The sequence below is a fragment of the Schistocerca serialis genome, chromosome 8, assembly GCF_023864345.2.
Source record: "Schistocerca serialis cubense isolate TAMUIC-IGC-003099 chromosome 8, iqSchSeri2.2, whole genome shotgun sequence".
Taxonomy (NCBI): Eukaryota; Metazoa; Arthropoda; class Insecta; order Orthoptera; family Acrididae; genus Schistocerca; species Schistocerca serialis.
In genome coordinates this window covers 257,251,120-257,273,788 of record NC_064645.1, presented here as the reverse complement: position 1 = coordinate 257,273,788, position 22,669 = coordinate 257,251,120, and positions in this window count along the sequence as shown.

The following is a 22,669-nucleotide window of genomic DNA, read 5'->3' as shown; positions in this document are numbered from 1 at the left end:
GGCAGCGCCGGATTCAAAACAGTGTACAGAATAATGATATGTCTGTGGCCTGTAGCACCATCTCCCCTTATTTTCACATCCGCTGTTCGTAGCCACCTCTGAGACGCTGCAGTAATCTTTGGCTTTGCAGTCAGCTCTCTGATGCTGCAATCATCTCTTCAGCTTATGCTGAACTATAAAAAATATCGGTTGACAACAATAACGAATTTCTTCTTGCTGCATTGTGATTAATAGGCACTGAAATTTAGGTTTTGGCTTTATACTCTGTAAGGACTATAATTTAGTTCTTTTGATGACGCCTCACGTTTCTCAGGCAGCAGGAAGTATTGTGATAGAAGTCTGAAATGCAGGTGAAAGACTGTGCATCTGTACACAATGTGCTGAGGTCCGTTTTCGTTTATTCAGTCTTCGTCACAAACAAAACTAGCGAATGGTCGTTATAATTTTGCATGTAAATTTTGTCTGCTCCTACCGTACTCGTAATCGTTCATCAAATATGTCTTCCTTTCTTCTATAACAAAGTTCTGAAGGTAAAAAGCAAGAATTATAAATACATAAAATATAAAATAATAAGAACCAAAATCAACCAATAGAGGAAAATATAAATTATTAGAAAAATCATAAACCTTAAATGAAACCAATAGTCGCATACATTTAAATTTAGTTATACCACCTAGTTATTTTTCTCATAGTTCTTATACTAATTTTTTTCTTCTCCCAGATCCGCAATCCAAGTTACCACTGTTGCTCTCCTTTAATAACAGAACAGACCGCAATTAACTTAATGATGCATCACACTGAATCGCGTTTCAGCAGGCTCTAAATTGACTGCTTTCCGGAAAACACTTCTAAGTCTCCTCTTGCATGTCTTTGAAGATAGTCTCAGTCTCTCATTAGGTCCTGACTTCAAATTCCCGCACAAGCGGAGTGAAGTTTGCGAAATTAGCGCGCACCGTTTCACTCCAGATTTTACACACCACCACAGCTACCCACGATCTCTTGTTTTAACAAAGTGATCCCTCGCTTTAACAAAATCCTACAGACGTAATTAATGCGCTTCACTGGCGTGAAGGTAAAATAAGGGCAGTTGGCATGACGTCACAAACGTCAAGCTCACCCCGCCATGTATGGCGTCCCAAATATTAGCTTCTGGTCGAAGTATTTTGATCAAAAATGACAGCGTGCATCATTTACGGGGTGTACTAATCGTTCTGATTATGGTATAAAGTGTAAAGGAATCACATTTTATTTGTTACAGAACTCGTTCAAGCGTCAATTTCTTTTTTGTAAGTGAATTCTATTTACGCTGTTTACTTTTATCGTAGGATTTTATTTCTGTCATTTGACTTTAGAGTTCCTATCAGTTCAACTACGAAAGCTATCTGCGTGAACGCTGTGAGGAAGGAACGACTGCAGATCGCCCACCATAGCGAGATATAATCTCAGCATTTTCGGCGCTAAGATATGGCCCGAACATCACACGCTCCTCTTCTTGATTATTCGAAATGAATAACAATAATCAAGGTATGTTAACATGGCAAAACGGATCAAATATACACCTCAAACCAGAGAAATGTCTGAAAATAGCTTCCTGGCACTTTGTTATTCACGAAGCGCTGTAACATGTACAGTTTAAGACAACTGTTTCACGAACACAATAGAAATTAAGAAAAAGAAGCAACTGTAAACAGTGGTCTGCAAATGTTTTGGGGAGTCTAACATGACGACGCCAGCTTCAAAGCACCATACAACGTAAGAATTTAGCGCCATATCCCCTAATGCATCCATGTGTCTACATTAAAGATAGAGTACATGTTTTTGGATTATACGATGAACACAGTCATAACAAAAATTAACACTAATACAGACAGTATCCAGAATAAGACTTTTACGCATAGTTACTAATTTAATATCAACACTAGGAACTAGCCCCGGCTTCGCACATCTAGGACTGAGTATTTACAGCTGAGTGACATGTCTAATTTCGTTTATGAGCCACGGTACAGAATTATCAAAAAAATCGGAGAAAAACGTTAGACAACTGAATATTAACAGCAAATTATTGTAGTGATCATTTTTGTATAGAGAAACGAACAAATGTTATTGTATTTAGCCTCCAGAAAAAGCGTTTTAACACTTATTTTTGTTGAACTGTGGGACAGTACATTTTTCTAAGTATTTGAAATTTTTCTTTGCGTTCTAAACTGAGAACCTCTACAGGATTAGGTGCAGAAATGAACATATTATTTATTGATGTCACGTATGACCAGAACTACGTGAAAAACACTGCACGCTTAGTTCAGTTCCAGCAAAGTTCATTTTCTGGCCCTGTGCTTTGTTAATCGTCACATCAAAGGCGAGTTTAGTGGGGAATGAGAACTGCGTGAACTAGTAATTCTGTGAGTATCATTGGTATTCTCGGTATCAAAAGAGTTTGTCAGTCCCATAGTAAGTTAGTATTGTGCATTTGATCAAAATGTTTTTGAGATGTGTTATTCGGTGTTTTGTTCTCTTGCAAAGTCAGTTTGTGGTTAAATTTCATAATGAACTAATTTGTGCACCTACTTTAGTATCAATTTATACAGTGGAGTTCCAAGCGGCATCAATGAATTTAGAATTTCAGTAGGGCAAAGTGCTGGATTCCCTTCGTGAAAGACCGTGTCAACAGAGTAAAAAATTTGTGATGGGAACTCAGCTTGGACTAAATTAAGATATTTACTTTACTGACTTTTTCAGTTGAAGATGACACCATAGCCGTTAGTTGCGAATATCTGGATATACTTTTACAGTTAGTTCCATGACGTTTGGTACCGAAACTAAGACGTTATAAACATTTATTTTACAGTTTGTGCTTGAAATTCGCCATTTCTTATTCTGAACAAGATATTAGCAAAGTGTATATTATCTTGCCCGGAAGATAGGACTCTCATATTAGTTGCCATTGTCAGTTTTGTTATATGCGGCCACAGGTACCCTACTTACAATGACTAGCCCCAGCTAGTCCTTTAGTAGAAGTCTCATGGGAAACATTAGTCCTAGCAAGCTCTGATATAGTCATTGACTCAGAAACACTTATGTACTACTGATAATCACTAGTCAATCTAAACTGGTACATCCGCTGAGAAAGTTACATGCGCATTTGACTGAAACTTTGTAGTTGACAGTATGTATGCCTAGTAAAGATATGTTAATACATAAACTTATCCACATTATATGGACATTATTTGAGGGCTACGACTCTATTGTGAGATTTTTATGAAATAATACACAGCATACTGCTATAATCACTTGTTACTAATATTTATTAGCATGATGCGATAATCAGGTTACAGTTATTTCGCGTTAATTGCAATGTAAAAGTAATTGTAAATGTACCTGATATTTGGAGCATACTGCCAAAGTGCGTCGTGCTAATCAAATGTAAGTGACTGTTACTGTAATATTATTTCATAAATGTATTAATAATAATTCTGTTTCAAATGGGACGAATAAACGTTTTTAACATCCAGTGAGGGTTTCTTGTCAGAGTTAAGACGAAGACTGCAATGATCGACGAGGCAACGTGGTACCAAGTGCTCACTACAATGATTCAAAGGGCAGAAGCAGAAAACCCCTCTGCTGGGATTTAATTGAGAAGAAAAAGGGAGGTAGATCTCTTAAGCTCTGGTCGGCATTCTACCTAGGAGGAGGTATACCGATTTCAACCCAGAGCCCAGTGGTAGCAGTTGTGCGATGAGCTGATTACCCATTCACATAAAAGAAACCATAGCTCATAAGACTCGAAGGAATAAGCCGGTTAGTTTTCAGAGGGGACGAGAAAATATGGTAAAGAAAAACGAGTTGGTGTTAAATATGTATTGTGTGTGGGTACCTGGAATGTAAGAGAAGGTTTTGATAAAATGGAATTAGAGCTTATAGAAAACTTGAAACAAAGAAGTATAAACTTCGATGTAATAGCAGAAAGAAAGAAGATACTGAGAGGAACAACAGATTAAAATAATTACACATTAATTTACGATAGAGCCTAACAAACGAAACGAGCAGTGAGTGGAATAGGCATTCTTATACATGAAAAGTGCAAAAGAAAGACAGATTTTTATCAATACAGAGTGAAAGGATAGTATTTGCTGGATTCAGAATTGATAGAGGATATTTGTGTGTCATAAGAGCATGTGCACTTGAAGAAGAAAACACGGAGGTTCTGAAATATTTTATGGAGAGCTGCAAAAACAAGTAAATAAATATAATGAAACTGATTATTTGTTAAAATTAGGAGACTTACATGCAAACAACTGGAACGGCACTATTAGTAGATATGGTAGGCATATTTTCTGAAATAGCTTTAAATGAAAATGGCAAGACATTGGAAGACATTTCTAAATTTAACCAGCAAGAAATTACAAATACATTCTTCAGAAAGAAAGACGTAAATAAATACACCTGAAATGCGAGAGGTTCACACTCAAGAATGGACTATGTTATGGCTAATAGAAAAATAAGCTCTCAAATTGGAGATACTCATCTGTTTAGAGGTAATGATCTAAGCTCTCATCACTTCTTATTTACATCGAAGATTAAAAAATGAGCAAGATGGAGGAAAAAACAAATGCAGAGAAAACCTAAAGTAAACTTGGAATATAAAGTGCATCTTCTATAGGAAGAAAGCATAAGAAACTTATATTCAAAACAAAGACTCATAAAGGAACTGCATATGGGTAAAACTAAATACAATACTGAAGATGAATGGGGAAGAATAAAAACAATTTAGAAAATAGCTAATGAGGTACTAGGGAAAGTAAAGTAACAAAACATAAAAGGGCCTGAAAATATGGAGTGCAGACATACCTAACAATGTTAAAGGAAAACAAAATGCTCATAACACCTACTTACAAACTTGAATAAAGAAAGCCTGGGAAATATATAAACAAAAAATAAATAAAAAGAAAAAGATAACAAAAAATATCATAGTGAATCCTGGGAAACGTTCATGATTAATGTCGACTATGACATTCACAGAAGGCAGAATACAGCGTTCAAACATAAGAAGCGTGTGATTTAAAATGGAATAAGACACTGCAAATGTTAATATAATATCAGAAAATCAATGGATACGCAGTTACAAAGATTTCTGGTATGATGAAGATAGCAAAGAAAGTTAAAAACTATTAATAACTCTGTAGATCAAGTGGACAATTAAAAGTAGCCTTAAATGTGACAAACAATAGAAAAGCTACTGGTCTAGATGTCAATACTGCTGAATTAATCGAATGTGATAGAACCATTTTAGAATTTTGCACCCTACATTTTTTAAATATGTGTTAGCAGAACTATTATATACATGAAGAATGGAACACAATTAAAGTTGTTTCTATAATTAAAAGAAAGCCAGTAGGAAAGACACAGGAAATTATAGAGGAATAACGCAGGATACAAAAGTCATGGGAAAATTAACAATAAGTGTGCGAAAATTCTTAATCAAAGGCAGCAAACTACAACTGATACGCCAATCTCAGAAGAACAATCAGACATCAGAAAGGAGTGTTTGTGTAATGACAACATGTTTATAGTAGGACAAATTAGTGAAAAAAGTTGGTAATTTGGCTTAGGAACGCATTTAGCATTTATTAAGTTTGAGAAAGCCTTTGATAAGATAAAAAGACCCTTCTGTGGAAAATACTGAAAATAAAAAGTTTTCCAAAATATAATATAAATGTGGGGTTTGCTAGTCCCCCATCGGGCCCCTCCCCAGGTGGAGGATAGAGTAATGCTCTCTAGATATAGAGGGTACCGGGGAAATAAAATACCCGGGGTGGACCAGAAGTAGCACGGGCAGGAGAGGCTCGCTCAGCTGCGGTGAAGGCAACCCTCCTAGGGATAGAGTACCCCAAAATCAAGACTCCTGGTCCTCCAGGTTGGAGATTGTGCAGAGGGCTACCAACCTACTCATGTAAAAAAAAAAGAAGAAACGGTCAGCATACTCAATACCAGCCTCGGAAACAGGGCAGGGTTTCCTGGAACAAAAACTGGCAAAGCTACAAGGATTTCTCGTTTGGATCATGGAACATTAGAAGCCTGTATCGTCCTGGTACTGCCCAAATTCTAGCAAACGAATTAAGAAAATATAGAGTGCAACTGGTAGCTCTACAAGAAGTAAGATGGCAGGGAAGAGGTTCACTGAAAATATCAGACGGGACAATAATGTATGGAGACTGCGGACAGCGCCATCAATTTGGAACCAGTTTCTACATTCATAAATCAATAGACGACTCAGTAAGGTAGTTCAAACATGTTAATAACCGTATATCATACATCACTATTCAGACGCAGTGGTTAGACATGACATTTCTAAATGCACACGCACCCACAGAAGATAAAGATGACAACACGAAAGAAGAATTCTACAGTCAACTGGAACAAACCTACAACTTATTAAGTAGGCACAATGTGAAAATAGTGTTAGGAGATTTTAACACCAAAATAGGAAAGGAAGAAATCTACAAGCCAACCATCGGAACTTTTAGCTTACACGAGGAAAGTTCAGAGAATGGGGTTCGACTTATAAACTTTGCAATGACAAATGGTCTCACGATAAGCAGCACAAAATTTCAACATACACGCATTCATTTAGGAACATGGACATCACCGGATGGAAAGGTAGTCAATCAAATAGATCATGTAGCTATCCAGAAACGATTCCAAAACAGCATTAAAGATGTCAGAACCTTTAGGGGAGCGGATTGTGACACAGACCACATGTTAATAATATCAAAACTGAAAGTGAAACCCAAAAGGAAAGTAAATAGAAAGAGAGAAGAAATTACAAGATATAACATAGGAAACCTGGCGAAAGTAGATATAAAACAAAATTTTACAAAAGAAATTAAAAGCAACCTAACAAAACCGAGACTGACCAACGCAGAAATACAGGATGTCGAAAGCAGATGGAGACACCTGAAGGGTTGTATTCAAGAAGCAGCTTCCAAAATCATAGGTGAAAGAAAACGACCTAATAAAATTTGGTTTAACACAAAGTGTCAAGAAAAAGTGCTGGAAAGAAGAAATGTGAGGACTGCATGGATTAAAGAAAGGGACAATATGAGATTGAAGGAAAGATACTATAAACTACAAGAAACACAAAGAACCCTAAGCCAAGAAAAAAGGGAATACTATAACAATATGATCAGAGAAGCAAAGGATGATTTCCAACATCACAGGACAAGGCAGATGTATCAAAATATAAAAAAATTCTTTGGTAAATTCAATAAAAGGGAACAGTTTGTAAAAGATCAGTATGGGAAAATATTGAGCAAGAAAAGTGACATACAAAACAGTTGGAAGACATACTTTTCACAACTTCTCAACTGCAATGACCCACACTCTTACTTTAAATTGGAAGAACCTGATACAATTGATACAGCTGATACAGTTACTACCCCATCAGTAAATGAAATACAGCAAGCAATAAAGAAATTTAAGAATAACAAGGCTTGTGGCGAGGACAAGATATACGCTGAGTTATTAAAGAATGGAGGCCCACAACTGGAATTAGAAATACAGGCGTTAACAGAAACAATTTGGGAGACGGAAACCATTCCTGCAGATTGGAAAACTGCAATTGTGTGCCCCATATTTAAGAAGAATGATCCACTAGTTTGTGATAACCACAGAGGAATTGCCTTACTGGATGTCACGTACAAAATCTTATCAAGCTGCCTATTAAACAGGCTGATACCAATAACAGAAGAACTGATTGGGGACTACCAATGCGGTTTTCGCAGAAACAGATCCGCATTATATCACTTATTCACCCTAAGAAAAGTAACTGAGAAGGCGTGGGAATTCAATGTAGATATCCACATATTATTCGTAGATTTTAAAAAGGCCTATGATAGCATACACCCACAGATACTCCTAAATATAATGAAAGAATTTAAAATACCATCAAAATTAATCAGATTAGTTAAACTGTGTATCGATGAAACTTTATTTCGCATAAAGACACCGGTAGGAGAAACTGAAGATTTTAAGGTGTACACTGGACTGAGACAAGGGGATGCCATTCACCTATTTTATTTAACCTTGTCCTAGAGAAGATTGATAGAGAATTTTCTAAAACCAGTCCAAAAGGGATCCAGCTACAGGATGTGAACATTACAAGACTTGCCTATGCAGATGATGTAGCACTAATAAGTAGTTCCAAAAGAGAATTAATCAGAATGATGCAAAATTACTACAAAATTGTTGAGAAAACAGGATTGCATGTTAATGAAGAAAAGACAGAATACCTGCCCATAAGTAAGAAAACCAGAAAAGATGCACCTCTGACTGTAGATGGATTCAATGTCAAGACTGTTGACCACTTCAAGTACCTAGCAGAACAGCAGAACAGATATAGAAATAGATGCCTGTTTATCAACAGCAAACGAGACACTTTTTAGTTTCATCAAAATTCTAAGAAAATCACTCAGCAGTAACTTCAAAATCCGCTTATATCAATCGACCATTATACCTGTGATGTTATATGGATGTGAAACATTGATATTTAGAAAAAAAGATGAAGAAAAACTGTTAATATTCAAAAGGAAAGTAGTAAGGAAAATTTTTGGACCTGTATACGATGAAAATAACATGGAATGGAGAATAAGAAGAAATGAAGAATTAAGAGGGCTGTACAAACATTGTAACATTGTCGAAGTACTCAAGAGGAGAAGGTTGAATTGGGCAGGCCATATAGCAAGAATGACAGAGAATAGACTACCTAGAATGGTATTCAGCAGAACAATAGAAGGAACGAGAAGAAGAGGGAGACCCAGAATCAGATGGCGGGATAACATTCGGGAGGACACAATGAGGATGAACAGCAGCAGCAACTGGACACGCAGCGCACTGAAAAGGCAGTCGTGGAGGAGGCTCATAGAGCAGGCGTATGGTCGATGAGGCCCTTACCACATGTAAAGTAAAAAGTAAGTAATATAAATGGCAGAAAGAGCCTCGATGTAAACACAAAACAGTTATAAGTTCATGTTCGCAAAGTCAGATGAAATTTTAGTACATTAAGGTGTTTGACAAATGGGCAGTCCAATACGCAATTTATTTAATTTATGTAGTGATGATCCAGTTACGATGTGGAAAGATGAAACACATTTAGGAATTATAGTAGTGTCAAGTGTGCCAATAAATACTCTGGTATACGGTGATGACCAGATAACTGCACAGGAAGCACAAGACAGTTTAGATAAGTTAGAAAGAGCAGTATATAGATTGAGCCAAAACGCAGTGCATGATAACTTAACCATATCTGCAAATAGGACAAAGATAATGGCTTTAAAAGGAAAGAATCCAGTCAGACCGAAAATAATAATAAATGAGAAAATTTTAGGACAAGTTTCCCCTTCACTTACCTAGGATGCGGTACCAGTTTTAAATATGACATAGACATTGAGAAGAAAGTTAATAAATATCAAGCTATAAGCAGAACAACTGGAAGAACTTTGGGAAGAAAATGGAATTCTGGAACATTATGGCTACGCCTATTCTTGTATATGGTTCCGAATTAGGAGCAGTAACAAAAAAAGAAAAATTATATATGCAAGCAGCAGAGATGAAGATCATGAGGTATGTAAGAGGCTGTAATAAAATGGATAAACTAAGGAATGAAACAATACGATTAGATAAAAATGTTTTCAATTAACGACAAGATAAAAGAGAACAGAATGAGACAGAAGGAAGTGTTGATAGAAGGATAGGTAATGAATTATCAGCCGAATGGAAAGAGAGAACTAGGTAGGCCTCGTAAGAGATGGAAGAATGGATGATAGAGACCAGAGCAGGTGATTACATCTTATTCTTGGAAGGAGATGATGGTGATGAACATCTAGTCCGGTCAGCTCAATACTTTTTACTTGTCTTCAACTGGAACAAAGTCCCTCGTTTTATGTTCTGGAAAATCCGGTTACGCAATAACTTGTTGTACTGATAATTTCACAGGTTATAATGAATTGCCATTTAAGACCATTAATGTAAGTGTAATTAAATAGCCAGTGCAGCGTGTTTAAGAGTAAGAGCGAAGAAAAATACTTTACTAACACAAGAAATTCACAAATAGTTTTGGTACCAGCCAACGGTGGTGTGGAAGGTAGAGGAGAGATAAATAAACAAAAATGAGTTCAGAACTGAGATAATATACAAAACAGAAGCAGCATATGAAATCAGGAAGAATATGCGCAGCAAAAAGTGTATTTCGGCACATGTAAAAATAAGTATGTAGAATCAGAATACTTTTATTCCTGTAAGAAACGTACACTGGATTATAAATCACAGAAACTAGAAGTACTGGAGATAAGAATTATGATAAATATTTTTCCTCAGTAAGAAACACAAATGTCTTGAAATTAAGAAATAGTGGGAGAATATATTAACACATAGAAAAATTAGCAGTAACAAGAAGAAACGTGAGTATTTGTTGAACATTTATAAACAAAAACGACTGCAGGCTTACAAGCCGGATTTGATAAGTTACAAAAAAAAAAAAAAAAAAAAAAATAGATTAAAAAAAATTGCTGCCGTTTACAAATGACCTGGCATCTAATTAGGTCGTGGTTTCACAATATTAAATTTTAAGAGTGCATAATATGGAACTTATTTGGTTTCTTGTTATTTTAACGAAGTTTTAACAATATTACAGCTTTAAATACTGGTAAAGTAAAAGGTAATTAGGAGACGGAAGTGCAGGAAATTAATAGTTAATGCATTAAGAGTATAGGAAAACAGAAAAATAGCAATGAGCTTAGATCTGTCCAGGAGAGAGTACCTCAGAGAGACATTGAGTCTCTTGCTACTGGGCAACCACTGCCCGATCTATTACTACTCGCCATACAAAGGCGTGGATATTAGCAACACTGTGAGCTTCTCGCTCTCAGGTGACGTGATTCTATATATAGCCACTATCGTCTGATCCGGTACCACTACTACTGTTGTCGGTCTTGCTGGTATTGTCTGTGGAGTCATTCGTCGCATGTACTCGTAGCTAGTTCTATCCTTGTCGCTGCAAACACTCTTCATGCAGCGCTCTGGATATCTTGTCTGCACGGTCGTTGAGATCGATCTGGTATCTAACTGATTGTGTTACGTCGTCGTGTCAGTGCTGGTTGCCTTTCCTGTGACCAACGGTGACATTATAGAAGTATATGTTCTGGACTCCCTCTCACCCCACAGACAGAACCAGCCTCCTGACCGATGTTTACACGCTGCAAATACGTGGTGTACAGCCAATGTCTGGTTAGTAAAGGAACCATGCTCCGGCTGGGATTGACATATTTTATTCTCAGTCGTTTCCTGATATTGGGAAACAAGGAATATACACTGCAGGCCTTTTTTCACTTGTCCACTATCTTTGCCATGTATTTACTCTTCAGTTCTGAGCTTCCTCATGGTCTGTATTTCCTCCCCTCCTCTTGTTACTGCTAATTTTTCTATGTATTAATATATTCTCCCACTTTTTCTTGCTCATCAGAAATGTAAAATTTCAGCTTATACTTTCTTCCGAGTCTGCTAACTTGCAATTGCATAACGTATTGTATGCAAAGTAATCTATGAAGTGAGGTCAGTCTTTGGCCAGTCATGAAGAGAAGTCTGGGTCACGTTCTTAGACAAGAAGGCTCTGCATCTTCAAACAAGACAGAGGTAGACCAAAGAGAGAGACTTGCTTGTTGTTACTGTTCGGTCCTCTGTGTGTGCAGCTCTGTGCTGACACTTTCTTAGTGGACGAGACTGATGTGCAAATTTGCCTTGATATTGCTTTCTGCTTACTCTTGTTACGAGTTACTAGTGACACTGAAGTAAAACCCAGTACCGTGCAATTTAGCCCGTTAATTTAGAGCAAAGATTTCAGGTTTGTAATGAACCATTACGAATGAAAGGGTTTAACATGCGTTGTTCTGTGACAAAGTCGTGATGCACGTGAGCCGTAAATCAGTCTCCGAGTAGCATCGTAGGCGACTACATGACTTTTCCTGACGTTTTTGCAAGATTCTTCAGCAATTTTTGCGTAAATTCCTTATTGTGTGGTAGCAAGGTGCACCTATGATCTAGGTAAGACAGCACGGTAGTTCACGTGTTCGGCCAGAGGGCTGGCTGCCCTCTGTAAAAAAAAAAAAACTGAGAGAAGGAATCAACGAAAAACTTGAAGGGGTGCCTTCTGCCGTTCGAGCAGACCAAGAGCAACCACCAGTAACGAACAAAATGACCAGAGAGGGGAATAAAGGGAAGGCAGCGTCTTTGATTAGTAATCACAAGTCCTCAGTCCCCGGTTCGAGCCCCGCCACCTCTTAAATTCTGAATAAATAATAGCATTGTTGGCCGAAGACTTCCGGCTTAAGAAGTCACCCTCATTTTTCCAAAGGCCTTGTCTTGTCAAAGAGGGCGGAGGAACGGACAGAGGTCCAGGGCACTCTCTTGCCCATGGGGTGGGAAACTGCCCCTAAAGACGAAATAATCAGCATTGATGACATGAGAATGCAGAGTACAACGCAGACCACTGCATTAAAGACACATAATGTGTATCCCCGGGACTTGTGGCCTGTAACTGAAAAAGTGTCATGACGATCTCTGCATTGGCAAAAGATTCCGAAATAGCCTCCACTCGGATCTCCTGGAGGGGACTGCCAAGCGGGAGGTGACCATGAGAAAAAGATCGAATAACCAACGAAAAGAACACGTTCTACGAGTCCGAAGCTTGAACTTGGTCGGGAAGCTAGAAAATCTGAGAAAGGAAATGCGAAGGCTCAATGTAGATATAGTAGGGATCAGTGAAGTGAAATGGAAAGAAGATAGTGATTTCTGGTCAGATGAGTGTAGGGTAATATCAAAAGCAGCAGAAAACGGTATAACGGGAGTAGGATACATTACATATAGGAAGGTAGGGAGGAAATTTTGTTACTGTGAACATTTCAGCGAGAGGGTTGTCTCCATCAGAATCGACCCCAAACCAGTACGGACAATAATAGTTCAGGTTTACATGTCGACATCGCAAGTTGAAGATGAAGAGGTACGGAAAGTATATGATTATAATGAACGAGTAATTCAGTAAGTAAAGCGAGATAGAAAACTAATAGTGGGGGAGTGAATTGCGGTTGTAGGGGAAGGAGTAGAAGAAAGGGATACGGGAAAATATGGGCTTCGTGCTAGAAATGAGAGAGGAGAAAGACTAATTGAGTTCCGTAATAAATTTCAGCTAGTAATAGCGAATGATCTGTCCAAGAATCACATTAGGAGAAGGTATACTTGGAAAAGGCCGGGAGATACAGGAAGATTACATCATAGTATCGCAGAGATTCCGAAATCAGATACTGGATTGAAAGGCGTACACAGGAGCAGATATAGACCCAGATCACAATGTAGTGGTGATGAAGAGTAGGCTGAAGTATAAGAGACTAGTCAAGAAGAATCAATGCGCAAAGAAGTGGGATACGAAAGTACTAAGGAATGACGAGATACGTATGATGTTCTCTAAGGCTACAGATACTGCCATAAGGAGTAGCTCAGTAGGCATTACATTTTAAGAGGAGTGGATATCTCTAAAAAGGGTGATTACAGAAGTTGGAAATAAAATAATAGGTACAAAGAAGGTAATTGCGAAGAAACCATGGGCAACAGATGAAATACTTCAGTTGATCGATGAATGAAGGGAGTACCAAAATGTTGAAGGAAATTCAGGAGTACAGAAATACAAGTCGCTGATGAATGAAATAAATAGGTTGCGCAGGGAAGCCAAGACGAAATGGCAGCATGAAAAATGTGAAGAAATCGAAAAGGAAATGATTATCGGAAGGACTGATTCAGCATATCGAAAAGTCAAAATTAAAAGAAGGGTGGTAGCAATAAGATTGCAATGAGAATTCCACTGTTAAATGCAGAGGAGAAAGTGGATAGGTGGAAAAAGTACACTGAAGGCTTCCATGTGGGGGAAGATCCAGACCCAGTATTAAGATCAGAATTTAAAAGTACTTTAGAAGACTTAAAATTTAATAAGGCAGAAGGGATAACATTCCATCAGAATATCTAAAATAGTTGATGGAAATGGCAACAAAACAACTATTTGCGTTGATATGTAGAAAGTACCTGTATGACTCTTTCGAAATGCCGTCTGACTTCGAAAAAATATTATCCACACAATTCTGAAGGCTGGAAGAGTTTACAAGGGCGAGAATTCTCGCACAATCAGCGTACCAGTTCATGCATCCAAGTTTCTGACAGGAATAATTTGTAGATGAATGGCAAATAAAACTGAGAGTATGTCAGGTGACAATCAGTTTGGCTTTAGGAAAAGTAAAGGCACCAGAGAGTCAATTCTGACGTTGTGGTTGGCAATGGAGGCAAGACTGAACACAAATCAAGACACGTTCATAGGATTTGTCGTCTTGGAAAAATGCACTACGTGATGAAAAGTATCCAGACACCTGGCTGAAAATGACTTACATGTTCGCGGCGCTCTCCATAGGTAATGCTGGAATTCAATATTGTGCTGACCCACCCTTAGCTTTTATGACACCTTCGACTCTCACAGGCATACGTTCAATCAGGTGCCAGCAAGTTTCTTCACCGAGTGCTGCTCTGAGGAGAGGTCTGGCACGAATTCGGCGTTCCGAAGGTGTTCTATAGGCCAGTTCATTACAGGGACGTTATTGTGCATTATGAACAAATGCTCGATCGTGTTGAAAGTTGCAATCGCCATACCCGAATTGCTCTTCAACAGCGGGAAGCAAGAAGGTGCTTAAAACATCAATGTAGGCCTGTGCTGTGATAGTGCCACGCAAAACAACAAGGGCTGCGAGTCCCCTCCATGAAAAATTCGACCACACCATAACACTACCGTCTCCGAATTTTACTGTTGGCACTACACACGCTGGCAGATGACGTTCACCGGGCATTCACCATATCCACACCCCGCCATCGGATCGCCACATTGTGTACCGTGATTAGTCACTCCATACAAGGTTTTTCCACTGTTCAATCGTCCAATGTTTACGCCAAGGGAGGTGTCGTTCGGCAGTTACTGGCGTGATGAGTGGCATATGAGCAGCCGCTCGACCATGAAATCCAAGTTTTCTCACCTCCCACCTAACCGTCATAGTACCTGTAGTGGATCCTGATGCAGGTTGGAATTCCTGTGTGATGGTCTGGATAGATGTCTGCCGATTACACATTACGACCCTCTTCAACTGTCGGCGGTCTGTGTCAGTCAACAGGCGAGGACGGGCTGTACACTTTTGTGCTGAACGTGTCCCTTCACGTTTCCACTTCACTATCCCATCGGAAACAGTGGACCTAGGGATGTTTAGGAGTGTGTAAGTCTCGCGTACAGACGTATGACACACGTGACAATCAATCACTTGAGCACGTTCGAAGTCCGTGAGTTCCACGCAGCGCTCCATTCTGCTCTCTCAAGATGTCTAGTGACTACTGAGGTAGCTGATATGGTGGCAGTACAAAGCGCTTAATACGAAAAACTTATATCTTGGGTGTGTCCGGATGCTTTTGATCACATAGTGCAGGTCGACAATGTCAAATGATGCAATGTGTTCGAAATACTGAGAAAAATATCGGTAAGTGCTACGGAGAGACGGGTAACATACAATATGTACAAGAGCCAAGAGGGAATAATAGGAGTAGACGACTAAGAACGAAGTGCTCGGATTAAAAAGGGTGTAAAAGAAGGATGTAGTCTTTCGCCCCTGCTGTTCAGTCTATACACTGAAGAAGCAGTAATGGAAGTAAAAGAAAGGTTCAGGAGCGGAATTAAAATTCAAGGTGAAAGGATACCAGCGATACGATTCGCAGATGACATTGCTATCCTTAGTGAAAGTGAAGAAGAATTATATGATCTACCGAATGGATTGAACAGTCTAATGAGTACAGGATATGGACTGAGACTAAATCGAAGAAAGACGAAAGTAATAGAAGTAGCAGAAATGAGAACAGCGAGAAACTTAAAAAGGAGGACATCAAAAACAGACTAGCACTGGGGCTTTCCTGGCCAAAAGAAGCCTGCTAGTATCAAACACAGGCCTTAATTTTAAGAAGAAATTTATGAGAATGTACGTTTGGAGCACAGCATTGCTTGGTTGTGAAACGTGGACTGTGGGAAATTTGGAATAGAAGAGAATCGAAGCATTTGAGGTGTAGTGCTACAGAAGAATGTTGGAAATTAGTAGTTGAATGTTGTAGTGATAAGTAGGGAATGAGGAGGTTCTGAGCAGAATCGGAGCGGAAAGGAATATGTGGAAAACATTGACAAGGAGAAGGGACAGGATGATAGGACATCTGTTTGGACAGAAAACAGTAACTCCTGTGGCACTAGAGGGAGCTGTAGGGGGTAAAAGCTGCAGAGGAGGAGAGAGACTGGAATACATCCAGAAGATATTTGAGGGAATAGGTTGGAAGTGGTACTCTGAAATGACGAGGTTGGCACAGGAGAGTAATTTGTGGCGGGCCGCATCAGATCAGTCAGAAGACCGATGATCCCCACCTCAATCTCCCTCCCTCCCCCCCCCCCCAAAAGAAAAGAAGGTAGTACCATATAATGCCACGTGGTTCATGTATGAATGATTGTATTCAACCGTTCTAGGCGCTTCAGTCCGGAACCGCGCTGCGGCTACGGTCTCAGGTTCGAATCCTGCCTCGGGATTGCATGTGTGTGATGTCCTTAGGTTGGTTTGGTTTAAGTAGTTCTAAGTCTAGGGGGCTGATGACCTCAGATGTTGAGTCCCATAGTGCTTAGAGCCATTTGAAACATTTTATAGGAGTTGCTTTAACATTCTACATTTACTTATTCAAAACCACGATTAGATCCTGCTTCTCTGCTTAGTGATTTAGGTTTCTGAAAACAAGTTGCATCGACATCTTCGCCCGTCGTACGTAACGGTTTCATTTCAAGACAGCAGACTCAGCGGCGTAAGCTCATTGCACATATGCTTATCTTCAAGACAGAGCTGCTGACAGGAAATTTGATCATTAGAATTCATTTAAATGTTCATTTACTCTAAGGGGATAGACAGAGTTGAATAAAATTTCATGGGTAGACGTTCGTGTAATGAGAGTGCATTTCAAACAGGGCGGCTTTCTTTAGACATTCTCTCATGTTTTCTGAATTTACCAACCAACCGGAGCTCACAAGGTCTCTGAATGTGTTTAGTCTTCTTGGTTTCAACCAAGTGATTGTCACGTGATACTTAATAGTTATGCCCATCGGGTATATCCCGAGTACCATGCATGGCCACTCCACCTTATGAAAGACTCCACATAAAAGTCGGCAAAGAGTCAGATAGACTTTTTTCCGGAAAGAAAGTGGCAAAATTATTAGGGCTGTTTGTTAAAAACAGTAACGAAACAGATGTGAAGGGGTATGGAGAAACAAAGGGGATGATGTTGAGAATATGAAAGAATATAGCAGATGACAAGGAAATGAAACTAATCCATGGATCCTAACTGATCCAAAAGATAAGATATAGAAGAAAAGCTTAAAATTTACAAGGATGAGATTTAAGTAGTTACAAAGAAGAACTGTTAGTGCTCCTTCTATAAGAATATACTTCTTTTTCATATCCTTAAGATTATCAAGACTAATGCGCTACATGAAAATCGCTAGTGTAGTCTTGCTGTGTGTCAACTGAATTAATGGCATTTCCTACGATTCATGTACACGTATCTTCGCAGAGAGACTACAGACACAATCAAAATTAAAGCACTTGTTAACAAATAAATTCTGGAGAGTAGTTGAAACCTGAAGATGCAATAGATGACACGTGGTTATTAGGTCTAAAACTTTGCTCCTGCCGTTTTACAATAAATGTCAGTCGTCTCATAGCTAAGGTATTTATAAAAAAAAGCTATCAAAATATTAGTCGATTTGTAACTGCATCATAAAGTTATTTTCGAATGAATACGTCGCCTTATGAGCCCAGCTCTCGTCATTTGCTTGAAGTTTTAATTTTGTGCTTTAACGTGAAGAAATCTTGAGCTTTGAGGCTCATAAAACTCTAGGTAAGATCTATGATATAGCGCCTAATAGTGAAAGAACATACAGAGAATGGTTTGAACGCTTCAATTAAGGTTATTTTTAAGTCGGAGACCGGCATGGCGGTCGAAGAGAGAATGGCTTCGAAGCTACGGGATCCGACAGCTAAAATTAGCGGAGACCGTTATCGAAAGCAGTTGATGCGCTTCAGCCAGGCACTAAAAAACAAAAGAGAACAGTGCAGCGATAGACTTGAAAAGGTGATTTTACAGCATAAGAACAGTCGACCTCATGCCGCAAAAGCCATCAAAACATACTTGGTAACTTTGAAATAGGAAACGCTACCCAACAGGCGTATTTTCCAGACGTTGTTCCCTCCGACTACCACATTTTCCGAACAATGACACACGGCCCGACTGATCAGCACCTTCGGTCATTTGAATAAGTGCAAACTTCGATCGACTCAAGGATCTCCTCAAAAGAATCTCCTCAAAAGACGACCACTTCTTCCGCCGCGCTGTACGTATGCTACCCGCAAAATGGGAGAAAGTAGTACCCAGTGATTGTTAGTAATTTGAATCGTAAATTTTTAGGAAGCCTCGAAATTTTCTAGAAATAACGGCGCAAGCGAAGTTGTAGACCTAATACTTCGACTGTGTTCCAACAATCACTAATCGAGTTTTCAACCATCTGAAGCAAAGCAAACAGATAAACTGTAAAGTCGTAAGAAACCGATGTTGAGATATTTTTGTTTGATCGTAAATTTGATTTTGCACATCAGTATAATACTATCCACCGACACCTGGATATTTAACTCGTTCCAGTTATTGATGAGGACTATAATTAAAGTATAAAGTAGACGTGTAAAGCATGCATTAAAATTAATGCCCGTTTAAATGGTAAAAATAAAGTAGCCCAATGGAAAGCTATTTGTGAAATGCAACATACACATTTTCAGCTCATTTTCTGGGAGATTAGTTAAACTGTTTTTTAAAGTTCTTCATAGAGAGGTCCGTTATTTGGAATTACAGTCAATCCAGATGTTTTGGGTTCTCACTTGCTTCACAACGTTGACAAACGCGCCATTTTTTGAACTATAGCAGATACACTCATCAGCCAAAACATTATGACCACCTGTTTAATAGAGTGTGCTTCATATATGGAACGCAATACAGTAGCGATCCTGCGTTTCATGGATGCAACAACTCTTTGGTAGGTTTCCGGAGGTTAGTAGGTTTCCGGAGGTACGTTGCACACCAGATGTCTATACAGGTCGTGCCATTTTCATAATTTATCGACCGATAGTTTGTGAGAGCGGAGCTCCAGCATACGTCCAATTGAGTTCAAAAAATGGTTCAAATGGCTCTGAGCACTATGGGACTTAACTTCTGAGGTCATCAGTCCCCTAGAACGTAGAACTACTTAAACCTAACTAACCTAAGGACATCACACACATCCATGCCCGAGGCAGCGTTTGAACCTGCGACCGTAACAGTCGCGCGGTTCCGGACTGAAGCGCCTAGAACCGCTCGGCCACCAAGGCCGGCCAATTGCGCTCAGATAGAGAAGATTTGGCGGCCGAGACACGAACCTGAGCCCACTGTCATCTTCTTCAAAAAACTGTGGCATAATTCTGGCCTTGTGACAATTAACCCGCTGTAGATTGCCATCGCCATCGGCGAAGATGTATGGTATGGAGCGACGCTTTGATCGACAATAACGTTCACGTTGTCGTGTTGACAGGAAGAGATGAGGGATGCACAATTAGAATCAGAATTTAAAAGAACTTTGTACGACCTAACATCAAATGAGGAAGAAGGGATGGATAACATTCTATCGGAATTTCTAAAACCAATTGGCGGAAGTGGCAACAAAACGACTATTCACGTTGATTATGTAGAATGTATGAGTCGTGTGACATACTATCTGAGTTTCGAAAAAAAGCCGTACATGCAGTTCCGAAGATTGCAAGAACCGAAAACTGCGAGAACTATCGAGTAGTCAGCTTAACAGCTTATGAATCGAAGTTGCTGATAAGAATAATATACAGAAGAATAGAAAAGAAAATTGAAGATCTGTTAGATGACAATCAGTTTGGCTGTAGGAAAGGTGGAGGCACCAGGGAGCCAATTCTGACGTTGCAACTGATAATGGATGCAAGTCTAAAGAAAAATCAAGAGACATTCATAGAATTCGTCAACTTGGTTCAAAAATGGTTCAAATGGCTCTGAGCACTATGGGACTTAACTAATGAGGTCATCAGTCCCCTAGAACTTAGAAATACTTAAACCTAACTAACCTAAGGACATCACACACACCCATGCCCGAGGCAGGATTCGAACCTGCGACCGTAGCGGTCACGCGGTTCCAAACTGACGCGCTTAGAACCGCACGGCCACACCGGCCGGCCGTCAACTTGGATAAAGCGGCAGGCAGTGTCAAATGGTGTAAGACGTTCGAAATTTGGAGGCAAATAGAGGTCAGCGATAAGGAAAGACGCGTATTATAGTCGTGCTATATGTACAAGAACCAATAGGGAACGATAAGACTGGAATAACAAGGGCATAGTGCTCAGATTAAAAAGGGTGTAAGGTAGGGATATAATCTTTCGTCCCTACTATTCAATCTCTACAACGAACAAACAATGAAATAAATAAAGGGAAGTTTCACGAACGGGCTTAAAATTCAGTGTAGAAGGATAACATTGATACGTTTCGTTGATGACACTGTTCTTTTCTCGGGAAGCGAAAAACTATTGCAGGATCTGTTGAATGGAATGGACTGTCTAATGAGTACAGAATGTGGACGGAGAGCTAATCGAAGAAAGACGAAAGTAATGAGAGGTAGCAGACTAGAGAACAGCGAGAAAATTGTCAGGTTAGGGGGATTACAAAGTGGACGAAATTAAGGAATTGTACTACCTAGGCAGAAAAATAACCGGTGATGGACGAAGCAAGGAGGATATAAAAAGAAGAAACGGCATTCATGGCCAAGAGAAGTCTACTAGTATTAAACATGGAGTTTAATTTGAGGAAGCGGTTTCTGAGAATGTGCGATTGGGGCCCAACGATGTATGGTACTGAAAAACTGTGGGAAAACCGTAACAAAAGGAAATGGAAGCATTTGAAAAGTAATGCTACAGAAGAATGTTGAAAATCAGATGCCCTGATAAGTTACGGAATGAGGAGTTTCTCTGCAGAATGGGTGAAGAAAGGAATATATGGAAGAGACTGACAAGGAGAAGGGACAGGACGACAGAACACCTGTTACAACAGCAGGGAAAAACTTCTACGATACTAGAGGGAGCTGTGGATGGTAAAAACTGTAGAGGAAAACAGAGATTGGAATACATCCAGCAAATAACTGAGGACACAGGTTGCAGTTGCTACTCTGAGGAGATAAGAGAAAAAAAAAGTCGTGTAGTGGAACAGGTGGTAAGCGGGTCCAGGCAAGTGTCCCTCACAGATCAGGTGTGACCCCACCAGCCTGTGTCCGTGACGCTGTGCGTTTTTTGAGGTGCCGTTCGCCTCTGTTGACGGCATACACGGACACTACAGTCGACTTTGAGTAACTAGAAACCTGAGTCATCCGACGAGGTGATACGTTTCCATTTAACCACGGCCCAATCTTGATGATCACGTGCCAACCGCAATTTTAATTGATGATGCCGCTGAATCGGCATGGGATGACGTAGTAACCGTCTGCAATGGAGCCAAATGTTCAACAATGTGCACGGAAAGGCCTGCTTCGAAATTCCTGTGCCTGTACCAGCACTATGCTCTGTTGTCGGAACTGTCACGGTTCGCAGCCCATCCTGCTTAATCCTGCAGCCCATACGACCTCCAATTTCTCAGGTGCGGCGTGTGCGTCCAATGCATCGTCACCAACTATGGTTTCGTGGTCCTTCAATCGTTTTCCATGGACCCCACAGAATCCAAGACGAATTTCAATGAACTGCATTGGCTACGCAGCATGACATCCCTTTCAACGGAGTGTGACGGAACGAGGAAGTAGCTATTGCTTTGAGAACTTGGTCTGCTGGCACACAGGACATCTTTGGAAATGTGCTGCATTTGCGGTCGGGTTTAAAGACTTGCTACTGTTCGTCAGAGTGAATTCGGACAGTCTAAGGGAACTAACGTTCTTACATAACACATAATCATCTGACAGAAAGAGAGAGAGAGAGAGAGAGAGAGCGGGGTGGGATGGGAGGGAAAGGGGAATGTTGGGGAGGGGAGGGGAGTGGTGGGGAGGGGAGGGGAGGAGGAAGCTGCTACAAATGACTTCACTTAGTTCTTCGCCTCTGCCTGTATCACTTTTTGTCGAAAGCTATCCAGAAGCAGAGCAGGCAGTGCCATTCGCGCTTGATCCAAGGTCTACGCGGCCATCAGTGTTGGTCGTAATTTGAAAAGCAATCTCACTCTCTTACATAGGGGCCCGAACGGGGAAACCATTTTCAATGTTAGGAAAGGAATTTCTTGGGACAAACCAAACCTTTCTCTCAGACAACTTTCGGAAGACGTGTTATGTATTAAGTTCATCGGCTGTCCTTGTAATCGAGAGCACCGGTAATCTTAATAAAAACTGCGTCAACCAATGAACCGAATCCACTAACACATCCTAAACAGCGAAATGTATCGTCTGTGGTCTAACCTT